Source organism: Pelodiscus sinensis, chromosome 1 (genome assembly GCF_049634645.1).
Source record: "Pelodiscus sinensis isolate JC-2024 chromosome 1, ASM4963464v1, whole genome shotgun sequence".
Classification (NCBI taxonomy): Eukaryota; Metazoa; Chordata; order Testudines; family Trionychidae; genus Pelodiscus; species Pelodiscus sinensis.
In genome coordinates this window covers 298,488,104-298,515,773 of record NC_134711.1, presented here as the reverse complement: position 1 = coordinate 298,515,773, position 27,670 = coordinate 298,488,104, and the positions used below count along the sequence as shown (strand labels likewise).

The window sequence follows — 27,670 nt, the reverse complement described above, 5'->3', positions numbered from 1 at the left end:
CACACACACAGTATATCATGAGCTTTTATGGACAAAACCCACTTCTTCAGATGAGGTAACCTTGAGTGGAGAAAAAAAGGGGGACCCTCAGAATAAAAAGAGAGAGGGAAGGGAAAAAATTCTGTTAATTGTAGTCCCAGAGCTAATGAGGCTAATTGAGTGGGCTGGAAGTGTCCCATACTCAACTTCTGATGTCAGTAGGGTGTTGACTGCAAGGAAAACTGGTTATATAATATATTAACCAATTCAAGTCTCTGTTCAGACCAAGGGAGACAGTGTCAAATTTGTATATGAAGGTCAATTCTACATTCTGTCTTTAGTTGGCTTGTGAAATTCCTTTATAGAATAGTAATAGATATGTAGCTGTGTTAGTCTAAGAATGGCTTCTTTTAAGTACATTAATGAGTGCCCTATAGCAGGGGTGGGGAACCATTTTTGGGTCAGGAATGCTGATCCACAGAAAAAAAATCAGTTGGGAGCTGCACACCAGTGAAAAGCAACCCCCCCCCCCAGCCCCTCATTGATCTAGCCCCCCAACTGAAGAGAGAAACATTCTCCACATTTCTCTTGTACACCAGAGCCTTGGGAGGCCCAGCCTAGTAGATTTTGTGTGCTCCAGCCCCATGCAGGTACGGCAGAGAGTTGGAGCACCAGCATGGGCTCCCCAATGGAGGGGGGAGGGGGAACCTGAACCTCAGGGGGCCAGATCCAGGCAAGCTGGGGTCTGCATCCAGCCCCCAGGTCTTAGGTTCCCCACCCCTGCCCTACAGCCATGGTGTCCAACATTTGGCCTTTTGAGAACATATAAATGTGGGTTGCTATAGCACTATAGAGCTACTGCTTCAGAATTGGTTGGAAAACATGGCTCTATAGGTTTCTGTGTGTTACCATTTCTAATATCTGATTTGTGTCCTTTTATCCTTTGTTGTGGAGACTGTCCAGTTTGGGCAATGTACATGGTAGTGGGGCATTGCTGGCACTTGATGGCATAGATCACATTAGTAGGGTTGCCAGATGGTTTCAACAACAATATCAGACACACTTGACTTTGCATCACAATCTACATTACTTCTCATTTAGAAAATACTGGACATTTATATTTTCTCATTTATATGTTCTCAGTTTGTTTCCTGAATAGAAAGCTCAAATACTGGACTGTCCGGTTCAAAACCAAACAGCTGGCAACCCTACACATTAGAGGATGTGCAGTTGTATGAGCCTCTGATGTTGTGGCTTATGTGGTATGATGGTGTTGCTTGTATAGATGCGTGAACAGAGTTGGCAACAGTGTTTACTGAAGGGGTAGGTTCCTGAGTGAGTAGGTCTGAGGTGTGGTGTGTAGCTGCTGGAAAGAATTTGCTTCAGATTATGGGCTTGTCTGTAGGCAAGGATTGGCCTGTCTCTAGGCCAATTGCTACTGTATGTTGTTGATTGAACCATGTGACCTGGGCATAGGGTTATGTTGTTGCTACTTGTTTTAAAAGAGAAGGATCAAATTCATTGCGGCTGAGAAAGCTTGTGTAACTTGTCAGAGCAATTCACTGCCCTGACAAGTTACACAAAGAGTTGTGGAGCCTGTCACTGCCCCTGGGCAATCTGCATGTATCTGCCTTCTCGCATGCCAGATTTTACAGTACGTTTTAAAAAGCAGTGACTAGGCTCATTTTTCTAAAAATGAGGGATTTCTTTTTAGACATGTAAGATGCACTGCAAAGAACCTATGCTAATAAGGTAGCATCATCTAGCCTTCGCTCAGTTTGGCCTTTGTTGCTCAGTTAATATTCTTAGCAAGAATAGGTCCAGTGTACATTGTACAAAAATGACTGGGGACCAAGTTTCAACCCAGCCGTTTCCCCAACATGGTTAAAAAATGTGGTTTAACCTTGCAGTGTGCACAGAGCTTAGTCCTGTTTAAATTCTGAACCACTTTATAGGACTGGATTTTTATAGTTTGGAAACACTGTTCATTCCCAGCTACCCGGAAAGACCATGGTGGTAGACTGTGTCCCATCCTTACCCATGCAGCATTTTGTACAGTGTAGACGGGACCTAGAGTGAGTGGGCTATGGGGCCCTTTCATAAAAGGACAAATAAATAAAATGGGAATTCCCTTTTACTGAAAATTTAGGTTCCTGCTTTAGATGGTGCATTTACAATTGTCACCTTGATCAGAAATAAGCCAGACGTGATTCTGACACTCCTCTATGGTCCCTTTAGTTCCTGTAAAAGTGAAATATACATTTAAAAATTAAGAACTAGCTTCCCTGGTCCAGCCAACATGCATTTTGCACAAGACCTGGGAGGGAAGGAAAGATGGCTTTAAATCACTCTTATGATCCCTAGTCCTGGAGCTTGTCTGGGACTGGTCCAGCATCTGGTGCAAGTTAGAACATTAGGCTGCTTACCTCCAGCTGTCCCTGCAACCAAGCGATCTTGCCAGCAGCTCGGGATCATTCAGGTGTAGCTGCACTCTGTGCCTGTGGTGCTTTGGCCTTGGGATACAGAGGTAGGAGTTGAAATAAGAATGGCTTTGTCAGCCCTACTCCAGGTGAGGATTCCTATACATAAAGGGAATCCTCAGGAAGACAAGATTTCCAGCTGCTTCATGCTGATGGACACAGCAGTGATCAGAATCGACCCTATGTATTTAGATATTATGGTTGCAAAAAAACCTGAATGTATACCATTGTAGCACCATGAGCGGAGAGCGGATACTCCCTTCAGGAAGACTAGCCCTGAGCCTACCCTGTCTGCACAAGGCTCTACACTCTGCACTCCCCACAGCAGTGCCCTGCACCTCTTGACTCCTTCTCCTGTGGCCAGAAAAACCCCGGGCCCATCAGAACTCCAAACCCTCCCTGCCCATCACCACCATCAGAGGTGTTGGCTAACAGAAAGGTCTCAAAATGCATTTGTAAACAGAGAATCATCACTGAAGAGGAGTGTTCCAAGTAGAGTCCCATTGGGCCTGAGTCACTTGGTAAAATGGGCACAAATGTTTGTTTTCATATGGCTAAATAGAAATATATACATCTAGAAACAAAAACGTAGGCCATAGTTACAACATGCAGAACTCAAATCTTACTTCTTTCCCAGATAAGAGTCTTGCTGGGTAATCAGCTGAACACACGCTCCCAGAGTAACCCTGGGAATGTCTGCACTGCAATAAGATCCCAGACGTTGGCCCATGCCAGCCAACTTGGGCTCATGGTTCTTGGCCTCAAGGACTGTTAAACTGTGGTGTAAATGTTCAGGTCAGGGCAGGAGCCCAAATGCTAGGTGCCTGTGAGTGGAGGAGTATCTCAGAACTCAGGTCCCAGCCCCGCCTGAACATTTACACCACAATTAAACAGCCCCTTAGCCCAAAGGCAAGTCAACTGGCAGGGGCCATCCATGGGTGTCTAATTGAAGTGTAGACATATTCTAAGTGGCCAAAGGGCCAACGCACAACCAAGGGAATCTAAATAGGAGAAGAAAGGTTATTTATTTCTATATTACAGTAGATCAACTGCTGCTGAAATAGTGCATCGAGTTGTGGTGTCCACAATTCAAGAAGGCTGTTGATAAATTGGAACAAGTTCATAGAAAATCCACAGGAATGATTAAAGGATTAGAAAACATGCTTTATAGTGATCGACTGCAGGAGCTCCATCTATGTAGCTTGACAAAGAGAATATCAATGGGTGCATTCAGCACAACCTGTAAGTACTTATACAGGGAATATTTAATAATGCGCTCTTCAGTCTAGCAGAGAAAGGTATAAAACAGTCCAAGGCTAGAAGTTGAAGCTAAACAGACTGTAAATTAGATGTGAGAGCTATTAATCATTGGAACAGCTTACCCAGCTAGTGGTGGATTCTCCACCATTGACAATTTTTAAATCAGTATCAGATGCTTATCTCAAGGATATTCATCCTTGAAGGAAGGAATTACAGTGGGGGAGTTCTGTGTTGCACAGGAGCTCAGAGTAGAGGATTGCAATAGTCTTGTCTGGCAGTGGAATCTATGGAATCCCTGCTCAGATGCCCTTCTTCTGGTTGTGAGATTGGAGTTTATAATAAAGGTAAGATATTTATAATAGAGCTGTTTGAAGTTTCCCAAATGTCATTTTCAACATTACAAATTTCAACACACAATAATTTGGGAAAAATTTACACTCTTCTTTGAGCAGCTGTGAAAAAAACTCATTTCTTCCCTCCTGAATATCCCAGCATGCCCTGTCTTCTCTGTGTTTATCTTTTAGACTAGGGGTGGGGAACCTAAGGCTCCCAAGGCCTGGGATTCCCCGACCCCCAGCACTGAAAAGAGCTCCATCCCCCACAACCACCTCACCACTGGCTGAACACACAAAATATACTAGCCCGGGGCCCCCATACTCTCTGGTGTATGAGAGGAATGTGGGAAGTGTATCTCCTCAGTCGGGGGTCACATCGGTGATGTTGGCAGGGTTGCCAGGTGTCCGGTTTTGAACCGAACAGTCCAGTATTTGATCTTTCAGTTCGGGAAACAAATTGAGAAAATATAAATGTCTGCTATTTTCTAAATAAGATGTAATGTAGGTTGCGATGTAATGTCAAGTGTGTCCGGTATTTTTGTTGAAACCATCTGGCAATCCTAGATGTTGGATTTTTTTTGCTTCTCACTTTTGTGCAGTCCCAACTGATTTTTCTGTGGGTCATAGAATCATAGAACCATAGAGCTGGAGGAGACCTCAGGAGGTCATCAAGTCCAGCCCCCTGCTCTAGGCAGGACCAATCCCAACTAAATCAACCCAGCCAGGGATTTGTCAAGCTGAGACTTAAACACCTCTAGGGATGGAGATTCCACTACTTCCCTAGGTAACCCATTCCAGTGCTTCACCACCCTCCTAGTGAAATAGTTTTGCCTAATATCCAACTTAGACCTCTCCCACCTCAACTTGAGACCATTGCTCCTTGTTCTGCCATCTGTCACTACTAAGAACAGCCTTTTTCCATCCTCTTTGGAACCTCCCTTCAGGAAGTTGAAGGCTGCTATCAAATCCCCCCTCATTCTTTGCTTCTGCAGACTAAACAGACCCAACTCCCTCAGCCTCTCCTCATAGGTCATATGCTCCAACCCCCTAATCATTTTGGTTGCCCTCCGCTGGACCCTCTCCAATGCGTCCACATTCCTTTTGTAGTGGGGGGCCCAGAACTGGACACAATACTCCAGATGTGGCCTCACCAGAGCCGAATAAAGGGGAATGAAATCTCTGGATCTGCTGGCAATGCTCCTCTTAATGCAACCTAATATGCCATTAGCCTTCTTGGCTACAAGGGCACACTGTTGACTCATATCCAGCTTCTCATCCACTGTAACCCCCAGGTCCTTTTCTGCAGAACTACTACTTAGCTGGTTGGTTCCCAGCCTGTAACACTGCTTGGGATTCTTCTGTCCCAAGTGTAGGACTCTGCACTTGTCCTTGTTGAACCTCATCAGATTTCTTGTGGCTCAATCCTCCAATTTGTCTAAGTCACTCTGGACCCTATCACCTCCCTCAAACGTATTTACCTCTCCCCCTAGCTTAGTGTCATCCGCAAACTTGCTGAGGGTGCAATCCATCCCATCATCCAGGTCATTAATAAAGATATTGAGCAAAATCGGTCCTAGAACCGAACCTTGGGGCACTCCGCTGGAAACCAACCGCCATCCTGACATCGAGCCATTGATCACTACCCCCCAGGCCCGGCCTTCTAGCCATCTTTCTATCCATCTTACTGTCCATTTATCCAATCCACATTCCCTTAATTTGCTGGCAAGAATATTGTGGGAGACCGTATCAAAAGCCTTGCTGAAATCAAGGTATATCACATCCACTGACTTTCCCACGTCCACAGAGCTAGTTACCTCATCATAGAAGCTAATCAGATTGATCAGGCACGACTTTCCCTTTGTGAATCCATGCTGACTATTCCTAATCACTTTCCTCTCTTCCAAGTGCCTCAAAATGGATTCCTTAAGGATCCCTTCCATGATTTTTCTAGTGTGACATTCAGTATTTTCACTAAAATGTTGGCTCCCTCCAGAAATGCCACGTAAACTGGTTCTCATGTAGCACATCAACACCTATTTACAGGCAGGCAGGACTATATGTTTTTATTCTGCATAACTTACTATTATGAAACAAACACCAAAGCAAATAGAGAGACAAAAATCCAAATCTTTCAAAGATTGTCCTCATGCTTTGCTCAAAATTGTTACTAAAAGGTACATTTTCACTACCCCAGAGATTCACTATACAGCAATTTCTAACAATGCTGTGAGGTGCGGTGCCCATTTAGAACCAAGCATCCAGAGTCTAAATTGTATCTCTGTTGCTATAGCGCAGTTGATCAAATAAAAATTCTGTTCACAGAGGAGAGCCAAAAACATTTTTGATTGCAGCCTCAAGGGGGATTTCTTGGCTCAGATTTCTGGATGTTTTAAGCAATGTACAGCTCTACAAGTCATTACCAACAGTTGAAATATCTTTATCCTCCTTATTATCTGAGGATATGTGGGATGGAGACTATTTGCCTTCCCTTCATAGCTAATTATGATTATTAAACCACAAGAATGAAGACACGTACATGAGAATTTAATATATCAAAGCTCTTCCTCTTGCTTGAACATTATTTCCAAAAGTGCAAAGTACTATTTATTCAAACATCTGATTGAGTCCATTTTTAATCTGTCTTCTCTTATAAGTATATTTATGTGCAAAGTTTTCCCATCATTCCCATCTGATTACAGTAGTAATATAAAGGTTCTCATTCCCATATTATCTGGACACTTAAATTCCTTTACTAGCCCTTCTACTCATCTAGCTTCAACTTCACTTCCTCGCCTTTATGTGCCTTTCACTCTGGCTGCAGCTCAGCTGTCCTCTCTTCCTAAGATCTTTGCTTTTATTTCTTCTACCCTCATCTTCTCACTGCCCACATGCATGGCAGCCCTGCTCCCTCCAACCCAAATAATTAAAGTGCCCGCCTCACAGTATTTTTAGCCCTTCACAGTCATTAATGGAGTTTTGTTCTTACCACATCCCTATGAGGTAAGGGAGGGCTATTCCCATTTTACATGTAGGGAACCAAGGTCCAGAATAGGTTAAGGGATTTGCCCCAGAGCACTAAAGAAGCCTCTTTCTGAATCAGGAATTGAACCTAGATCCACTGAATCATAGCCAGCATCTAATCATTGGACCATGTTTCCCACTTCTATGGGAGCCAAACACACACCTCTTAATTCAGGAGTTTCCTCCTCAGAACCTACCAATGTTAATCCATCAAAGGATGTATCTTCACCAGAGCAGGAAGCATAATTTCCTGCTTGGGTAGACATGCTGGACAAAGCTAACACAAGCAGCATAACCATAATGGTTTGGGCAGCAGGATGGGTTAGCTGCCCAACGATGTACCTGGGCCTCAGGTAGGATTGTACAAAGAGCATGTATCCTGTTCCACTATCTATGCTACTATGGCTAATCTGATGTTTAGTGTGCTAGTTCCAGCCAAACGAGGACATGTATGTCTTTCCAGACGGATGGCACCCAAATGCTAAAGCTTGGATGAACATAAGTTTATAAGTGTAAATAAAACAAATTATCTCAATCCATGGGTGAAGCTGCAATTCATGAATATGTATGGGTTGCAGTTTGCTTGTAACAGGGTGAGCACTCACCTCACACAAGCTCCCCCACTTGTCCAAGTGTGGGCTCCTGCACTTTGTCTTAAAAGCCTTGCGGCTACTCCGCCCTCCAGCTAACTCACACTCTGTGAGACCACAAACCCCTTCCAGGGCACACCTCTAACAGAGACCCATTCCAGTGTCCCTTATAGAATGTCTCTCAGTTCAGTGCCATTCTCTCAGTTTGCTGCCTCTCTCTGAGGGTATGTCTACACGACAGCATTATTTCGAAATAGCTTATTTCGAAATAGTTCGTTTGAAATAAGTTATTTCAAAATAACGCGTCTTCACATAAAATGCATTTCGAAATAGCGTTTTGCTATTTCGAAATAGCGCATCCACACTGATTGGACGCTGGATCGCATTTAAGGGCAGCTGAAACCGGTTCCAGTAGGGCATCAGGTCAGTAGTTGCTTTGTGTGGCTGCTGTCTGAGGCTATCTGAGGCTTGTGCTTAAAGGGACCCCCGTGGACAGCTGGTTCTCAGCTTTCCCTGCTTGCTTGCATACCTCAATGAGGGACAGCAAAGCATTTTTCTCTCTGCCTGCTTAGTTGCCCTCACTCGGGACACCACAGCACTCGGCACCATGGAGCCAGAGCCGCCCCTGGGCACTCTGGTGCTTCTTTTGGATCTTTTGCTGCAAGCCTGGCAGCAAGTGCTGGAGACTGCCTGGCACCATCTGTGGCAGCCCAACCCCCAGGTCTTCTTCCGGACCCCCCTGGGGGCTGTGGAGGAGCAGCGCCTGGACGCCAGCGTGCTCTGCTGCATCTGGCGCCTGGACACCAGCAGCGACTGGTGGGACCATATCATGCTGGAGTGCTGGGGAGACCAACAGCGGACCCAGAACTTCAGGATGAAGAAGGACACCTTCCTCGAGCTCTGTGAGTGGCTCATCCCTGCTCTGCGGCGATGGGACATGCACATGAGGCCCACCATTCCCCTCCATAAGCGTGTGGCTATCGCCCTATGGAAGCTCTCCACCCCGGATAGCTACTCATCCGTTGGCAACCAGTTTGGCATAGGGAAATCCACCATCGGAGCAGTGCTCATGCAGGTATGGCAGTCTTCGGCCATTGTGCCGGGGGGGGGGGGGCAAGGAGTGGATGGGCTGCCCCAGGGAAAAGAGGGAGAGGGGGTGCAAGTCCCCTCCATGGGAGGATTTTGTTCTGTCCCAGCCGCACTTCGGACTGCCCGCGGTGGCCAGGATTGCGGGGGGAGGGATGGGGAGATGGGGCAATAGTGGGGAAGGAACACTCTCGGCCACCCTGGCACCCCAGTGACTCTCGGTTTCGTGTGTCCCTCTGCAGGTGGTCAAAACCATCAACAGAGTGCTGCTCCTCAGAGTCATCTGCCTCACGGATTTGGATGCGGTCATTGAGGGGTTCAGCGCCCTGGGCTTCCCCAACTGCGGGGGGGCAATCGACGGGATGCACATCCCCATCCATGCCCCGGAACACCAGGCCTCCTTCTACATTAACCGGAAGGGGTACTTCTCAGTCATCTTGCAGGCCGTGTCTGACTACTGGGGCCACTTCCTGGACATCAACGTGGGCTGGTCCGGCAAAGCATATGATGCGCAGGTGTACCGCAACTGCTGTGTGCCAGAGGCTGCACGCCGGGACCTTCTTCCCTGACCGCCACATCAGGGTTGGGGACGTGGACATGCCTGTGTGTCTGGTGCAGGATGCAGCCTATCTGCTACAACCCTGGCTCATGAAGCCCTACATGGGACACCTCAACCCCTCCTGGCAGGCCTTTAATGCCAGGCTCAGCAGGGCCCACATTGTGGTGGAGGGGGCCTTTGGTCAGCCAAAGGCCCGATTTCGATGCTTCCTCACCTGCCTTGACCTCTCCCAGAGGAATATTCCACACATGGTGGCAGCGTGCTGTGTGCTGCACAATTTGTGTGCGTGGAAGGGGGAGGCTTTCCTGCCAGCCTGGATGGCAGAGGCTGACCACTTGGCTGGCCTGTACACACAGTCCCACATGGCTGCCAGCCGGGAGGCTTATTGGGAGGCTACCGGTATCCAGGAGTCCTTGCGGGAGAGCTTCCAGACAGAGGAGGAGTAAAGTCTCCCTGGCTTGCCCCACTGGGGCCTTGTGCCTTATTCCACCCTCAAGTCCTTCCACTTTCCCCTCCCTAACCCCCCTTTCTTATGTGAACTAAAAACACATATGTTGCCAAGAAAACCTCTATTGTTTGACCATTACTGGGGTGGGGAGTGGGGGATGAGGGTGGGAAAGGGGAGGGAGAAACCTGGGAGCAGGAAGGGGGAGGCAAGGGGAGGAAAGGGGAGGAGAATCTCAGGGTTGGGGATCTTACCGGCCCACCTGTCTCCCAGCACTGCGGGTGCGGGGGCCTCAGCGTCCCCAGAGGGGAATGGGTAAGGGAGTAGGGGTGGGAGGAGGAGCGATAGCTGGAGCGGCAGCAAGCAGCAATCTCTGTGCCATAGTCTGCAGGTGGTCGTGGATGGCACGGCCCTGGTCACGCAGCTCCTGCAAGCTCTCCCACCGCAGCTGGAGGTCTTCCTGCACCCAGTGCTCCTGGCTGTGGACCTGCCTTTGAAGTAACCCCAGGTGCTGCCGCTGGTATCCCTCCTGGTTCCGGGTGCAGGAGGATATCCCAGGAGGGGTGGTGCGCCCTGCACTTGCAACTGGTGCAGCTGTGGAGAAACCAGAGAGGTGGTCAGTTCTCCCTGAGGACACAGTGGGTGAAGCCCAGCCCCCCTCTGCAAGGTGAGGACAGCAGGTCTCCTCACCATCATGTCCTGCTATCCCCAGGACTGTGAGCAAGCCTGGGACTGTACCCATGCCCCTGTGATGTGTATAGTGTGGGTGGGTGTGGAGGGTGGTGTGGGGGAGAGGATGTGGCCTGCCCCAGCTAGCACGGCACATGCACATGTGTGATCCGTGGTCACAAGGCCCACATGCATGGTCCCTGGGCTCCCTCTCTCCTCCCCTCCGCCCCACATAAGGGGACAGTGTTGGCACTCACATGTCGAGGCCTCCCCAGCCTCGGAAGACAGCGGTGAAATTGCTGCTGGTATGGTCCAGAGTGAGAGCTACGCTCCCTACAGGCTCCTGCGACTCCTGGCCATTGTCTTCCTCCTCCTCCTGCTCTGTGCCCTGGTCAGGGCCCTCTGCCCCAGGGTCGATGACCACCTGGGGGGCATGGACTGTCCGGCCCCCCAAGATATGGTCCAGGGCCTCAAAGTAGGGCAAGGGATCTGGGTCTGCCCCTGGTTGGGAGCTGCCCCCTGTGGCCTTGGCATAGGCCTGCCTCAGCTCTTTTATCTTCATGCGCACCTGCTCCTGGGTGCGCATGTGGCCTTTGGTGGCCAGGCTGTCAGCCATCCGTCCGTAGACGGCCGCGTTCCTGCATCTAGTGCAGAAATCATGGATGTTAGAGGATTCCCCCCAAACCTCAATAAGGTTCATCATCTCTGCAATGGACCAGGAAGGTGCCCGCCTTTTGCAGCCTCTGGCAGGCTCCTGGGAGCTGTCAGACTGCTCCTGGGGAGCGGTGGAGGGCTGGCTGGCACTGGCTGGCTTGCTCATGCTGGCAACTGGGTTGGGGTAGCACCTGCGGGCTCTGGGCTGGCAGACCTGGAGCTGGCACAGGCCCTGTGGCCAAACAGACTCTACCCCTTTAAGGACTCCGGGGCTGGGGGGAGGGAGCAGAAGAGTTTTCCTGGATTGGCCCAGAGTAGCCACCAGGGCACCCTGGAAAGGGCTGGAGGCCCCCTATTTTGAAATAAGCGTCTACACAGCGCTTATTTCAATTTAGCTATTTTGAATTTGGTGTTATTCATCGCAGAATGAGGTTTACCAAATTCGAAATAAGCACCCCGCTATTTTGATTTTATTTCGAAATAGTGGTTTGCCTGTGTAGACGCTATTAAAGATAATTCAAAATAACAGCTGTTATTTCAAATTAACTTTGATGTGTAGACATACCCTGAGAGTGGTGCCTCCGGGGCTTCCCTTCCTGGAAACAACGCTTTTGCCCTTAGCTCAGGGCTTTACTTTCAAGTCCATCAATCTCTCAATCTCGGAGCTGTCCTTTGTTCAGCCAGCCATGACTTTCTCCCTTCTGTGCTTGAGCTGCAACTGAGCTGCTGCTAGTCCTGCAGCTCCTTTTGTAGGCCTTCCTGGATCGTGATTGGCTGTGGAGGAACCAGCCATTCTAGCCTGCCAAGAGGACTTCTCTATGGCCCTTCTCTGGCCTCAGGGCTTGGTCCGCCCTGTCTGTGCCCTACATTTCTACAGAATAACAAGATCTCAATCACTGAAGTAAAAGTCACATCTTCCAGGGAACTTGATGACTCTGGATCAGAAATAAACTTTCATCTCTAGCTCACTGGATCCAGGCTATGCTACGCTGAGAATGGTTGCTATTGTTTTACCATCTAAAACAGGGGTTGGCAACTTTTCAAACCAAAGAGCCAAACTATATCAAAATTCAGAACAAGTGGTCAACAAAGAGCTGTATAAGAATGCCCATTGGCATGACTCAAAATATACAACTTAATATTATTGATAACTGACATAATGATTAATAATAGCATAAATGAAACACTGTACTCACATACTTTATTTAATGGGAATACTGCTGCTGCATCTTTTTGTACATTTCTTTGACATTTACATCATAACTGATCAAATTTAGGTTCATGCACATATTCAAGCTATATTAGTAATTACGCTGTTTAAAATTTTGAATTTTTATTTTAATTTAAACAGTTGAATGCATTTTGGGAATTACAAAAATGCTGCATTTGGTTCCATATTGAGCCATATTTGTCTTGAGAGCAATAGACTCCTGATCTAAGAGGAAGGGTAATATTATGAAGTTTCTGGGCCAGGAATCAGGAGGTGTATGATCTGTCATCGAACTTCTGTGTGATTTAAGGCCAATCACAGTTTCCTCATCTCTGAAATGAGAATACTATTTCCCTACCTTGCAGAAACCTTGAGGCTAATTTTGTTCATATTCAGATAGTAAAGTGTTCATCCTTAAGTATTTACATAAAATAAATAAGGCACAAATTTTAAAATGTGTGTAAGTGACATAGAAACTGAGGACTTTCAATGAGAGTAAGACTCCTAAATCCTTGCTTTTTTTTTGAAAATGAGACTTAGGCACCTAATTCACTTAGGCACCTTTGACATTTTTACTCAAAGTCTGATGGATTCTACAAGTGTACTGGCTATATCAGACCAGTGCCTGGAGAACAGGAAAGTGCTTGTAAATTGACACAAACATTAATCTTGCTAGTAAACCAGATGGCACCCCTGAAAGCAGTGTCAGCAGGGAGGTCAAAGACTGAATGAGCAGAGATGGCTAGGCTACACACGGCATGGAGTCCGCACTAGCGGACATTTAAAAATGGTGGCACCCGGCTTTATGCAAATGAAGCCCAGGAAATTCAAATCCCAGGCTTCATTTGCAACACCGGTTGCCTACATTAACCACCCTAGTTCGAACTAGGGTGGTAGTGTAGACATTCCCTAGCAGAAGAGAGGACTTCATTCACTGGGCTGTTAGCCCGTCTCCTTTCAGCTGTACTACATTTAAATCCAATCAAGGTGAGATATTCCTTTACCCCATGGGATATTTTAAATCTTTTTCATTTTTTTACTTATAAACCAGTGCACAGGTCACTGTCTGCTCTGAAAATGCATTTGTGGTTCTGTTATCTGTCCTCCCACCAGCTACATGCCTCTCTTATTTACTCACTGTGTTTTATCATATGTCTACAGTGATAGCTTTCTGGGCCACAGATTGTCTTATTAGTTTCATGTATAATGGCCAACGAAGTGGGGCCCTGATCCTCTGTTGGGGCCCTAGATGCTCTACTGTAATATATATAATAAAAACTAGTGACCTGGAATCCTGATCACTGCTGGAGTAACCCATTACAGAACATATAAAAGCTAGAGTACTCTCTGGTTCTAACTCAGTTTAATTCTAAGATAAACATACCCTTCCCACCCTGTTCCTAACTGCTGGAAGCACATAGAATAACATGTTTTATGCAAGGAATATTGCCAGCAGCAGCATAATTAAACTTCAAAAGCATCTCAGTGGCAACCTCCTGGGCAAGACTCAAGAACTTCTCCTTCCTTATTGATGTTTTCTGATGTTTATGCGATGTTGTTGGGTGTTGGCTGGTGGGTTACATACAGGTTAAAGGTCTTCTGTTTCTTTGTGGCAGTTCAAACATTTTAGATAAAGGACAAAGCCCGACTGCCTATTAAGAATTACCTTTAAATTATTTCCTATAGAGCAAGAGAAAATCAGCACTATTTAGTTACCTTGTGTTAATAAAAAGCTCTGCATGAGTAATTATTCTCATTGTTGTTTGTATTGTGGAGGTGCCCAGGGGCCAAAGTTATACACTAGGACCCCACTGTGTTAGGTGTAGTACAAACAAGGAACAAAAAGATGGTCCCCATCTCCAAAGAGCTTACAATGTGAGAAGACAAGAAACAGGCAAAGACTAGCATGTGGAGCCAAGTGTCAAACACTCTGATTTTCCCCTAATGGTGCCCTCATTCACATACATTTATTCATTAAACATACTGTGGTCTTGCTTTCTGGAGGACAGCAAGGAAGAAAGAGAGAGAGAACACACATCTTTTTAAGTAACAAGAGTTCAGATTCTAAGATATGGTGGACCATCTAAGTGCCTGGCTGCTTGGATTGAGAAAGAAAGAAATACTAGTGGGAGAGGCTGGTAAACCAAGTGCCCACTGTGGCCAAAGCTGTAGGCATTGGCTAACAACTGACAGATTCATAGCTGGAAACCAAATCAGCTTACCTATACGTTATTGTGTTAAAAGTAGGCATTACTCTTAAAAAGGTATTTAGGGTTCATCTACACCGCACCGTAACTCAAAATAAGATATGCAATTTGAGCTACACAAATTGCATATCTTATTTCAATGCTATTTCAAAATAGCTTATTTCATTATTTGGCTCTGTCTACACAGCACCAAATTTTGAAATAAAGTGCTATTCCAAAATGTCCCTTACTCCTCGTGGAATGAAGTTTGCAGGGACATTGGAATAGTAAGTCCAAAATAATGGCCTTGCTGTGAAGACATGGGATAGCTATTTCAGGATACTCAGGTATCCCGAAATAGCATTGCAGTGTAGATGTAGCCTTAGTGTTTAGACTCTATGAAATGCTTGTAAATTGCTGCATACATTAATCTTGCTTGTAATGCCTGTATCCCTGTTATAAGGAAATATGGAAGTTTTGCTTTATAACTAAAAATGTTTACTCTAAATTTTTGAATCCTGGCCTGGGAATAGACCCTACCACCACCATCACCTATCAAGATTAAGCAGGCTATTAAGAAACATCACAATAAAAAGGAATGGTGGATGGCACACCTTGGAACTGATACACACAAGGAAGCTTGTCTCATGGACTGAAAAAGCCAAATGTGAAAGATTAAATGGCTCAAAATAAAACTGTTAATCTCTTTAGTGTCTCTGGCCCTGTAAGAGTTCAAACAACAAACTAAAATAGAGATCACCAGAGTCAACCTGGGTCCAGCCTGAAGAACACTTTGAACAAATTCTGACATCTGTCACCCTTATGAATCACAGATAACTATTTGTATGCATGTTTGCTTGCTTTAACCTGCAAATAACTCTCTTAATTCCTTTTCCTAGTTAGGAAACCTTTAATAGTTTATTACAGGGTTGGCTACAGGTGTTGTCTTTAGTGTAAGATCTATGTACCAATTGATCTGGGTGAATGACTGGTTTCTTGGGACTGGGAGCAACCTGAATCTTTTGTGATATTTGGTGTAAGTGACCATTTATCACTGATTCCAGCTTGCCTTGGTGGCTACATAGATTGGAGAGCCCAAGAGGACTGTCTGTGACAACATGATAAGACTAATACAATGATCTAAGAGTCCATATTTGTTGATAAAATCTAATAATAATACAGCCATTTATGGGTATCTACCCTGTTTATGACTGTTTGTCCTGAGACAGGCTCTCACAATCATGAGACATTCTAGACAGTGTGACATAGTGAAAGAAGTTCTCCAGTATGACAACTTGTCTAAAATGCCATGCCTCCAAATGTTGTGTTTCTGTAACATTGGGGGATTCAGATTATTGTGTCATATCCTCAGCTGTGGAAAGGGACACAGATGCATTGAGGTAACCACTGCTGGATCTCTTCTTATCACCAGTGAAACTGGTCCATAAATGTAATAATGCAGGTTAATGTATGCCTTATTTTACATGTTGGAATTACTACTTAGTGAGCAGTTTCAGAATCCAGCTTAATAGATGCACAGATTGTATTCATCTTCCGTAATAACTCAATAATTCAGTTTTGAAGATCAGAATAAGGCACAGGATATTCCCTGGTAGTTCAAAATTACCTAAATCAGACTTAAAATCCTAACCGTTGAGCTCCTTACAATGGAACTGACCCGTGTCTCTTCAAACAAGAAATGTGAGAAACTTAAGTGAGCTCCTCCTTCCAGAATATCATGTAGTTGTCTGGGCTTGTCTGTTAGGAAGTAAGCACAGACTGACTTTGCCTTCAAATACTGCAAAACAAAACACTCCCACATCTCACAAACTGATCTTTGGGGCCTATGGAATGATAACTCAGGTTATCAAAAGTAACTACAGTCTAGCTTCTGATGTCTGGTTTGACAGCCTCCTTGCATGTGGGCCGTTTGCCTTAAGATGGCTGTTCTCTTTGGCCATGTCTTGATGGGTGAAAAGAGTGGGGATTTTCATTCAAATCTGCACCATTGAGTTAGCATCACATGACTGAAAAACCTTCTTAATTCTCTCTAAGACATTGGTTAAGGTCAAGTTGACACCGAAAACTTTTGCAGGTATAGCAATGTTGGGTTTTTTTTTGGGGGGGGGGGCTATTATTTCATGTCATTTCTGTATCTGCAAAGACCCATGCATAGACAGTTACAGCAACATTAGAAGATTTACCCAGCATTGGTTGTGTCCTTAATTCAAGTAATTTTTGCTTTTCTTCATTACTCTGGGGTGGATATGAGGGGTTTAGTATGCAGGCTACCCCAGGAGAGAGGACTACTCTAGCCCTCTCTCAGCACAGTTGCATAGGGCCGTGTGACAAGTGCTTCTCCATGGCCACTGCAGCTCCAGTGGACACAGATGGAGGAGTGGTGCATGTCCCATGGCTGGAGCATGAGCAGGTCCAGGTTTATCTACCTCCAGTGCTCCCCAACCAGAGTAAGGAATGCAGCAAACTGTGCACTTGCCCCTCGTTCCCTGACAAAGGGGAACAGTCAGCAATGTCCTCATAAGAATCGGGGGGGGGGGGGTGGAAGCTTCAGCACCACCATCCTCCCAAAAGGGCAACTGAAGATGGGAGGATTCGGACTGGGGCTGTCCCAGGGCGGGGGGTGGGGCGGGGGGAAGGGGTGGAGAGGGTGGGCATCCCTTTTCACCTGTTTGGTGATTCTGTCTCTTTTCTCTATAGTTTTCTGAGAAGCAGTCCAATTCCAGGCACATCCCATTTTCCTGGCACAACCAAACCCTCACCTTACTTTAAGTTATGATAAGAGGAAGTTATATATTGAATTTGATGGTCCTAGCTCTTGCTGTTTGGGAGGAGTTCTTGAACAAATAGACAGACGGATATCTTGCACAAACATACAAATAGATAAAAGTGCTTTTGCCAATATAACTTTTATCAGTCACTTAACCAATCTAAGCTATACCCTGGGAGGTTTTAACATTTTTTTAACGGTTTTTTTTCTTGTTATAATCTATGTCTACACCAGGAGATACCTGCCAGCATACCTCTCTCAGCATTGCTAGCCTGCAAAATGTTTTAAATGCAAACTACACCTAACATGTTTGAAGCCCAAAAACTGCTCTAACCTGTGACAAGAAGGTCCCTAGCATAGAGAATCACACTACTCCTCCATGGCCTCTGGGCTCAGCACTGATACAGGGCTGAATTGCGGGCTCTTGATTTCATTGGGAGCAGGACTGGGCCTTAAATCTACAACCAGAAAGCACAAACCTCACCTATAAGATTTTCCAGGCTATTCTGTTTATATTTCAGATGTTGTTTAACACCTTTGCGTTGGAGCTATAGGCAAGTATGTGCTACTCTGTGCTAAATACTTGTGCAGTAAGTACAAACAGATGTTTGAAGAGATGCTTTGAAGCAAAACGTTACCATCCAGATTCCCTCCCAGGAATGTTTAGAAGCGATATACATGAGCATACCCAGGCTAAAAGTCTTGAAGAGCTAAACATTAGCAAAGTTGGGGAGAGGGGTGTGTAGAAGCAGTAACTGACGGAGCAGGAGAACAAGATCATATCTCCTCCACATAAAACTCTTTATAGCAGTGGTTAGGGATCGTACTTTCCATCACTAATTGGGTTGGCCCCTTTCTAAAAAGCACCTGCAGTTTGTGTGTATATTGTTCTGGGTACCTTTGAGCACCAACATCTACAAGCCAAATTCTGCTGCCTAGAACTGTGGGGAGTAGTCACCTACTACGCAAGAAGTTCTATTAATGTCAATATACAAGATTTCATTTGTTGTGAAAATGGCTGGTAAAATCTGGACCATATGCACAGATAGAACATGGATCTGAACCAGGTCAGTTCTATTGACCACACACACAGAGGTGTTAGGTAAGGGTTTAATTATTTGCATCCCTGAAGGCGCTAGAAATCCCAGTCAAGACACAACAGGGGAGAGAAGAGACTGCAAGGAAAAGATGCTACGGTAATGATGCAACAAGCCAATGATGAAAATCATTTGGAACACCGGGCTGAAACCTTTTGGACACTCCAACCTATTGCGGTTAGTCTTTGGTTTAGTCCTTTCTGACCCCTTCTTTTGAGTCAGTGGCAGGGCACTAATTTAGACTGGAACACCTGTGTCCCCACAGATTCCCTGTGAAACCATATGCAAGTCACTTAGCCTCTCTGAGCCTCTGTTCCTCATTTATAAAGCAAGGATACTAGCATTTCCCTTCCACATATGGGTATTGTGAGGACAAACACTTTAAAGATTGTGAGGTGCTCAGACACAATAGTAAAGGAAGCCATATAAACACCTAGAAAAATTCACTCTGTTTTATGTTGCTACTATATATCATGGACTATAAAGTAACTCTTGTAGAGCATTTATGTTTAAACAGAAAGTGATGCTAAGTCTTAACTATATAGCAGTGCTGGTGCGCTGCTATAAATCTTTCAGTCATATACCTTAGAATATTTTTCCTTCATCTTTTTTAATTTCTCATTTTTCTAATAGGCTGCCTTCCATGCTTGTGAAAATCCACTTATTTTTAACTTTAAGACCATTGTTCTTCCCTTTCTCACCCACCACAATTTTTTCTTCTTCCCTGATTCTTTTAGTTCCTTATCTGCTTTTCCTTTCAGCATTCTCCCCTCTCCCTTTACTTCTCCTCCTCCAGAATGTTTCTGTCCATAAATTCCCTTTTCAGCCTCTCCCCATTCTGGCAGAAAGAATGGCCTGGGGGCTACAGAGAGAGACAAACCACTCTCCCTACCTCTAATATCATCAATTCACAGACACTTACCTTCCTTCCTCCCCCCCACCCTGCATCCTCCTCCTGTTCTGCAATGTGATTTGTCCTTTTCATATTTGTTCATTTTTTTTAATTGTATCCTTTGGTATATATGGTTGTGACTACTTTCTTCCACTATTTGATCTGAGGAAGTGGGTCTGGCCACGAAAGCTCATCATCTAATAAACCATCTTGTTAGTCTTTAAAGTGCTACATTGTCCTGCATTTTATTTTGTATGTGAGATAGACTTTGTGACACAGAGTGTGTGCAGCAGAGTATATGTGACAGTGACTGTGTGTGTGGCACAGAGAGTAGGTGTGCTGGCTGCTGCTGGGTAAGTTTCTGAGAGAAGCCACACGCTGTCTCCTTAAGGGAAATCTGTCCTGCTTTGTTGTGTCCCCCTTCCCCCTCTGCACTCCTCTGAGTCACTTACCATCCACACTTCAGATTGGAGCAGCTCCTGTGTGTCTCCTTCTCCCTAACACCCTGACTTTAGCTCTGCCTCTCCCTTCCATCTCTCCCCCGCCTCCTCCCACAGCTAGCAGGAGAATCCTGAGAGCAGCTCAGCTGCAGGACAGAGCAAGGTGGGGGAGGAGGGGCAGCTGAACACATGCTGCCAGCTATAAGTATACACACTCTGCTAATCAGCAGGGCAGGCTGGAGAGAAATGCTTGGTGGGCCGGATCCAGCCCGTGGGCTGTATTTGTCCCACCTCTGTTCTAACCCAAGCCCATGTCTCCAATTGCTCAGAACCCAATAAAGGAGCTCTAGGGTGGGCATGATGGAGAAGAGCCTTTCCTGTTTTTCAGGTAGCATGTCATTGGACAGCAATGAGACCAGATAGTCAAAGATCTATCTAGCCACTTCTCCGAAAGCTGTGTCTGCAGAGGGTGTTTTATCTGAAAACATCCCTCCATTGCTTGCAAACGTGCAGCTGGTAACAACACTGTGTATGCTTTGCAGACAAGGCTGCAGGAGTCTGCCTTGTCATCAAAGCTGATCAAAAAAACTCCCCATGGCACCGGATGCCTTGTCTTCTGTTAGCTCTTCATTCCAATACAAGAAGGCAGACGTTAAACAGGAAAAGGGGCAGCTGATTACATTCCACCCTGTGTTTGCTTTTTGGTTCAGTTCCATTTCTTTGTTTAGCAACAGCTCTCTGTTAAAGTCAGCTTCCTCTGTCAAGTCATGAACAGTGTTGCATACTGGCATCTTGAGCTACGTTTATGTAACTGAGTGTCTGCATGGCATGTTCACACATGGCAAGACAATACCAAACTCCAGAGCACAGTTTACATTTAGGCCATTTCTTTTTTCAAATTGGGATGCCTAAAGACAGACATCTAAATTCATATTGAGGCACATAAATAAGAGTGGCCTGATTTTCAGTGGTGCTGAGCACCCACAAACAACAGATCACTTTTATTTAGTCCTGATTTTAGCAGTTTAGGTGACTAACTTTTAGGCATCTGAGTTTGAAAACTTGGACTTTATTCTCAATGATTTCACTGAGTAACATCAGCAACATGTCAGATGGATTTATATACTATCGCTTGTTTAATGCTCTGGGCATGTATTTTCCTTCATTGGTTTATGGGTTAATATAATCTAAAACAGGAGTCCTTCATTTCTAGCCAGACTAGCTTTCTAAATAAAGCATCTCCTCATAAACTAGACTGACTATCTCCCTTGAACAGAATATTCATAGCTCACTCCCTCAAAATCAAGAGTGCTTCCAATGTGCTTTATTCATGTGTGCAGCACATGAGAGCTGCTTTGCACCACTTGGAACCACATTCCGGTATGGGGCTGTGATAGGACAGCTTGGACTACCCCATTTTATGAGATTTAAAATTAAAGTGACTGATCAAGATTTAAACACCACTGTACAAAAAATCTGGCAGCTTCTCCAGAAGCAAGTTAATTCATTGGTTGCAGTAAATATCATTAGAAAAGCCTGTCAAAAAACAACAGGAAGCAGCTGGGGAAAAAATGTTCAGTGAAGTGGCCTTGGAAATGAGTTGCAAAAGACTTCTAGTGGTCCATGGGGCCCCAGGCTTTAGAGAGATAAGGCAGGGGCAGACTGTGATGAAAAGGAATAAAAATCTGAGTGAGAAGCAGAAACTGCTGGCTGCCTCACTGATTGATATTAGAGGGAACAAACTACCATTATGGGGACTATTTAGAGCAGTGGTCTCCAACCTTTTTAAGCATGAGATCACTTTTTTAATTTAAGTGCAATCCAAGATCTACCTCAAACCCAAATATCCTTGCCCTACCTCCTTTGTGCTCCTTACCCTGCCTCTCTGATGTCCTGCCCCTGCTCACTCCATCCTCCCTCCATCCCTCATCCTCATTCACTTTTTCCAGGCTGGGGAAGAGGGTTGAGGTGTAGGATTTGGTCTTAGGTTAAGAGATGTAGTGTGAGGGGCTCTGAGCTGAGCTTGGGGCAGGCAGTTAGGTTGCAAGAGACGGTTCTAGGTGCAGGCTCTAGGGGTATGTCTACACTACAGCGCTAATTCGAACTAACTTAGTTCGAATTAGTTAATTCGAACTAAGCTAATTCGAACTAACGCGTCTAGAACTAAAAACTAGTTCGAATTAGCGTTTTGCTAATTCGAACTAGCATGTCCACATTAAGTGGACCCTGAACTGGGCTTAAGGATGGCCGGAAGCAGTGCCGGCAGGGCATCACAGGAGGACTTAAGAGCGTGGAGATGCTGTCTCAGGCTAGCCGAGGGCTGCGCTTAAAGGGACCCGACCCCCACCCCGGACAGACAGTTCTCAGGGGTGCCCTGCTTGCAAACCAGTCCTGGCTTGGAGTGCCCGGAGTGCCCACACTGGACACATCACAGCACTCGGCCATCAGACCGGCTGCACTTGCCGCAGGCTGCCATCTGGGGAGAGGGGGGCAATGGGGGGCTGCAGGAGAGCTTCCACCCCCAGAAGCCCGCAGAGCCAGCCCAGTCCTCCCCATCGGGGGATTGTGCCCCATTCCTCCCTCACCTCCTTCCACTTACCCTTCCCTAGCCCCTTTTCTTGATGTACAAAATAAAGGACAATTGTGTTCAAAAATGGAATCTGTCTTTATTGAACAAAACTGGGGGAGACTGGGAAAAGGAGGTGGGAGAGGGGAAGAGAGAGGGTGGGAGAGGGGAGGGCAACTACAATGATGAGGGGTTTTGAACAGGTCCCATATGAAGAGAGGCTAAAGAGACTGGGACTTTTCAGCTTAGAAAAGAGGAGACGGAGGGGGGACAGGATAGAGGTCTCTAAAAGCAGGAGTTGGGTGGAGAGGGTGCATACAGAAAAGTTCTTCATTAGTTCCCACAAAGAAGGACTAGAGGACACCAAAGGAAAGGAATGGGTAGCAGGCTTCAAACTAGTAACAGAAAGTTCTTCTTCACAAAGCAAAGAGTCAACCTGTGGAACTCCTTGCTGCAGGAGGCTGTGAAGGCTACAACTAGAACAGAGTTTAAAGGGACGTGAGATCAAGTCATGGAGGTTGGGTCCATGGAGTGCTATTAGCCAGGGGGTAGGAGTGGTATCTCTGGCCAAGGTTTGTGGAAGGCTGGAGAGGGATGGCACGAGACAAATGGCTTGGTCACTGTCTTCGGTCCATCCCCTCCAGGGTCCCTAGGGTTGGCCGCTGTCGGCAGACAGGCTACTGGGCTAGATGGACCTTTGGTCTGACCCAGGACGGCCATTGTAAGTTCAGGGCTCAGGGTCGGGGGTCTCAGTGGACCCCCTTGATTTTTATGCACACCTGCTCCTGGGTGGCCAGGCTGGCAGCTCTCCTGCCCTAGATGGCCACTTTCCTGTGCCTAGTGCGGAGATCGTGGACAAGGTCCACGATCTCCGCACTAGCCCAGGCGGGTGCCCGCCTCTTGCGGTCCCGGGCAAGCTCCCGGGAGCCGCCAGCCTGGTCCCGGGAAGAGGGGGAGGGCTGGGGGGCATCGGGTGGCTGGCTCGAGCCGTGCCAGGTGCAGGGTCTGCTGGCTGGGTGCTGGCAGGCTTGCACCTGGCATGGGCACCGTAGCCAGCCCGTGCCTCTTTAAGGGGTCCGGGGCCGGGAGGGGGGCAATAGAGTTTCCCTGGTGTTGGCCAGAGTGGCCACCAGGGAAACCTGGGGAGGGCTAGCCTCCCACTAGTTCGAATTAAGTGGCTACACACCCCTTAATTCGAACTAGCTAGTTCGAACTAGGCTTAATCCTCGTAAAATGAGGTTTTCCTAGTTCGAACTAAGCGCTCCGCTAGTTCGAATTAAGTTCGAACTAGCGGAGCGCTAGTGTAGCGCCTATGAAAGTTAGTTCGAACTAATGTCCGTTAGTTCGAACTAACTCTGTAGTGTAGACATACCCTGGAAGAGTGTTTGGTTGCAGAGGGGCTTAGGGCTAGGGCAGGGGCTTGAGGTATAGGAGGCTGTTACTGGTGTTCCACGAGGCATACAGCTAGTTCAGATTAGGAAGCCTAATCCGAACTAGCTAATTCGTGCCGCATGTAGCCGCGCGGCACGCAGTCCGAACTAGCCGGCATTTAAAAATGGCACCGGCCGGCTTTATGCAAATGAAGTCTGGGAAATTCAAATCCCGGGCTTCATTTGCAACTCCGTATGACTACATTACTCCCCCTAGTTCGAACTAGGGGGGTAGTGTAGACATACCCTTAGAGTTTCATGGAGAAAGAGTGTCTCCAATTTATCTCCAGTTCTGTGAGGCACACTGTGAGAGCATGCAGTCACAGAAGACCTCTTGTGATTGTTCCCCAGTGTGCTGTTCATGCCCCTGGCACCCGCTTTCTTGTTCTCTGGAGCTTCCCAACACCCTATCCTGCTGGGCCAGCTCCTTTAGTCTCCTAGACTTTGGAGGCACAAAGTTAGGGTAATCACCCCCCTGAGGAGCAATGCAGACACTGAACCACTATAGCGCCAAGAGAATGCAGTTCTAGGGCTCAACACCCAAGAAACCAACCCCCAAAAGGGATCAAAACCCCAAATAAATCTGTCTCTCTCTGTGTATAAGTTTTACACAAGGAAAGCTCATGAGGATGGTCACCATCTTTACCAATGAAAGAGTGATAAGCACAGTGATTGTCTCTAAAAGTAACAATTATTTACACGAGACCTATAGTAAACAAAAGTGTTTTTATTAAGTATAAACAGTAGGATTTAAGTGTCTGCAAGTGAAAATAAACAGAGCAAACAAGTAAATTAAAATGAAAAGAAAATGAATAGTTCTAATTTACTAAAAAGCTTATTGCAAGCAGATTCTTACCCTAAAAAGCTGTTCTTATTTCAGGCATAATCTTCAGGTTAGAGATTCTTTTACCATGAATTGGATCTCCAGTTCTTTATATTCTTCCAGGGTTTTCCAGGCCTAGGGAAGGCAAAGGGCTGATTGCTTCCCATTGCTTAATAGTCTTTCCCCAAGAATGGAAACCTTTTGTTCTATAGTCCCTCTTTCATGGAAAAATGCCAGGGTCAAAATGGAATCCCAGTATTAAATGGTATGGTCACATGTCTTCCTAGGACCAACCACTGCTTAGACTTACAGGACAAATAAGGCTATTTACAAGTCGTTAAGTTGATCAACAAGTAGATAAGGCTTTGGAAGTAGGCATAGTAATGGCTCTCATTAGCACATTTAAAACAATAAAGTCTCGCACTTCCTATTTCTAAGTTTTCATTCAAGAATGATACATGCACCAAAATAGGATATACAGATCCAGTGGACTGTAACATCGACATTGATAGGTTACATGAGGTATTTTGTTTAAAGCATCTGAGTTATGCATATTCATATTTATGAGAGAACTTTCATAAAGCATGGGTAGGGGGGACTGTCACAAACACATTACGGGCAGTCCCCGAGTTACGCGGATCCGACTTATGTCGGATCCGCACTTACAAACAGGGCTTTTCTCGCCCCGGTACTCGCGGGCAGCGGGACCACCCAGACGCGCAGTGGTCCCGCCACCGCGTCCTCCGGGGTGAGAAAAGCTGCTCCGGGTGTCCCTGGTCTGCTCCGGAGCAAAGCCTTGGAAGCGCAGGACCCCGCCGCCTCCGCGGCTTTTGCTCCCTGGTCTGCTGGGGGGGGGGGGGGCCCAGCTAGTGCGCTCCCCCCCCCCCCCAGCAGACCAGGCTTTTGTTGTGGACGCCTGGGGTAGAGCAGCTGGGGTGCTGCCGGGTTGGTCCTGGGGGGACCTACCTGGCAGCGCCCCAGCTGTTCTGTCCCAGGCTCCAGATTCAGCCGCTGTTGAAACTGATCAGTGGCTGATTCCAGGAAGCTGGGGGCAGAGCAACTCTGCCTCGGGCTTCCTGTAGTCAGCCCCTGGTCAGTTTCAGCAGCAGCGGCTGAATCTGGAGCCAGTTCCGAGTTACGTACAAATTCAACTTAAGAACAAACCTATAGTCCCTATCTTGTACGTAACCCGGGGACTGCCTGTATACATTATCCCTTCATCCTGTTTAATAGGAAACGTTCATCCACTCTTCTCCTAATTCCCACTACAAAAACTCCAATGATTGATTCCTGATCCCAGTGAAGTTAATGGAAAGACTTCCACTGACTTTAATGGGGCCAGTATTTCACCCAAAGTCTGGGCATAACATCTATTCTTACCACTGGGAGTGTTCCCTGTAAGCTGTGTGCTTGTGCAGCTGCTCAATTCAGAAGCTGCCCGGCTGATTAGCTGAGTGCCCAGTTAAATTTTGTGTTTCTATTGATGGTGCACATTTGCATGTGCCTTGGCACAGTGGATCCCAACCTTTTCATGCCACGAACGGGCAAACCCATTCACAAACATTTGGCAGACTGGTAACATTTTGTGTATTTGCATACTCATTATTTGGATAATGAATATGCAAATATGCAAATAAAATGATGCTGATCTGCCAAACCCCAACTCAGCTCCTTGTTTCCCAGTTCCTAACACTCTTTGACCCCCACTCCTACACCTCATGCCTTTGACCCTTTAAGCTCTGACCCATGCAGCCCATGCAAACACTCTCATGATCCCACCATGCTGTCACCCATTACCCTTTGCCCCACGCCACCTCCACGTTCCCCAGAGCAAGGATGCCCCCCTCTAGGGGGTGTGGCCATTACTGCTGTGTGGGCAGGGAGAGCAGCCTTCCTCCTCCGTGCCCCCTCCCTCCCCAAGTACGTCTTGTACACCCATGGGTAGGGAGTGGAGCCCCAGCTGGGCCGTCATTATGGGGGGAGGCGGAGTGAGGTTGGTGCCTCCTACTCCACCTCTTCCTGCCGCCGCTTCAGCCCCAGTGCCACCAATGGCAAAAGCAGCTGCGCAGACAGGGAAGGGAAAGTGCGGAGCCCTGGGGAGGCGCTTCCTGCTGCCACTGGCAAAAGCTGCCATGTGGACAGGGGAGTGATACATACCTCCCTCCTTCGTGTCCCCTACCTCCCCAAGTGCATCTTCCCCAAGAGCAGAGTGGGGGGTGGTACCTCCTGCTGCTGCCACCTGTGCCACCACGGCTGTCGGAGCTGAGCCTCCTGGAACAATCAGCTTGAGCTCCGACAGCTGCCATGGCCTGGCAGCCAGCAGTTTTGTAGCCCAGAGGTTGGGAACCACTGCCTTGGTACACATAGTTGGAAGAATCCACATATGGATGGAAAGGATTAGAGGTAACATGGCTTACCAGTCCTTATTTCATCCTTTCTTGAACTGAACTCCATAGCTGGCATGGCAAGAAGTTCAGGGCATGACACAGAAAGCAGCACGCCGCATCTTGAGCCTGCAGGTTGGGTACCCCAGCTGAACTAGTAAGCTTGAAATATTCTGTAGCTAAGCTCTGCTAATGAAGATGCAGAAGAGAAAATAAACTAGTTTATTCTAAGCTACTGAATATGCTATTTCAGGACTCAGGAGATTTTCCTTCCTCTTATGGGGCAGATCCTGATCTCACTTGCAGTGGTCTTAGGAGTAACTCCATTGAAGCAAATGGTATTACTCCAGATTTACATGGATCAGATGGAGCAGATTGTGATCACATGTGAAAACAAGGCAACCAAACTAAGCCACGGAATCCAAACTGAGATAATAGTGAAAATTCCATCCCAGCAACCACCTGGCAAAGTCTCCAGGTGGACATTATGAGTTTAGTCAAATGGTACAAAGTCTGCCAGGGTTGCTGGAGGTGTATTTACAAACACCTCCTTTCAACCAAAGGATAGTTATATTGCCCACTCCCTGCTGCACTAAATCACCACTTCCTAAAATACTGAATCCAAAATGACTGACAGGGGCTGACATGCTTTCAGAAGTGCCAATTATGTGCAGCAGGAATCAATGGCCAACACAGAAAGGAGTCTTTGCTAACTCATTGGAAAAGCTATATTAAAGTTACAGAACCATTTCTTTGGGAAAGGACGTACAGCAAAT

The 27,670-nt window shown here is 46.5% G+C and overlaps 1 long non-coding RNA gene across 1 annotated transcript in view; it reads right to left on the bottom strand.

Moving 5' to 3' along the window:
• Positions 1-27,670, bottom strand: part of LOC142826527 (uncharacterized) — a 37,848-nt gene continuing 10,178 nt past the window's right edge. Inside the window, exon 3 of the long non-coding RNA XR_012900720.1 lies at positions 1-10,349. This is a non-coding gene — a long non-coding RNA (uncharacterized LOC142826527). The remainder of the gene's footprint in view (positions 10,350-27,670) is intronic.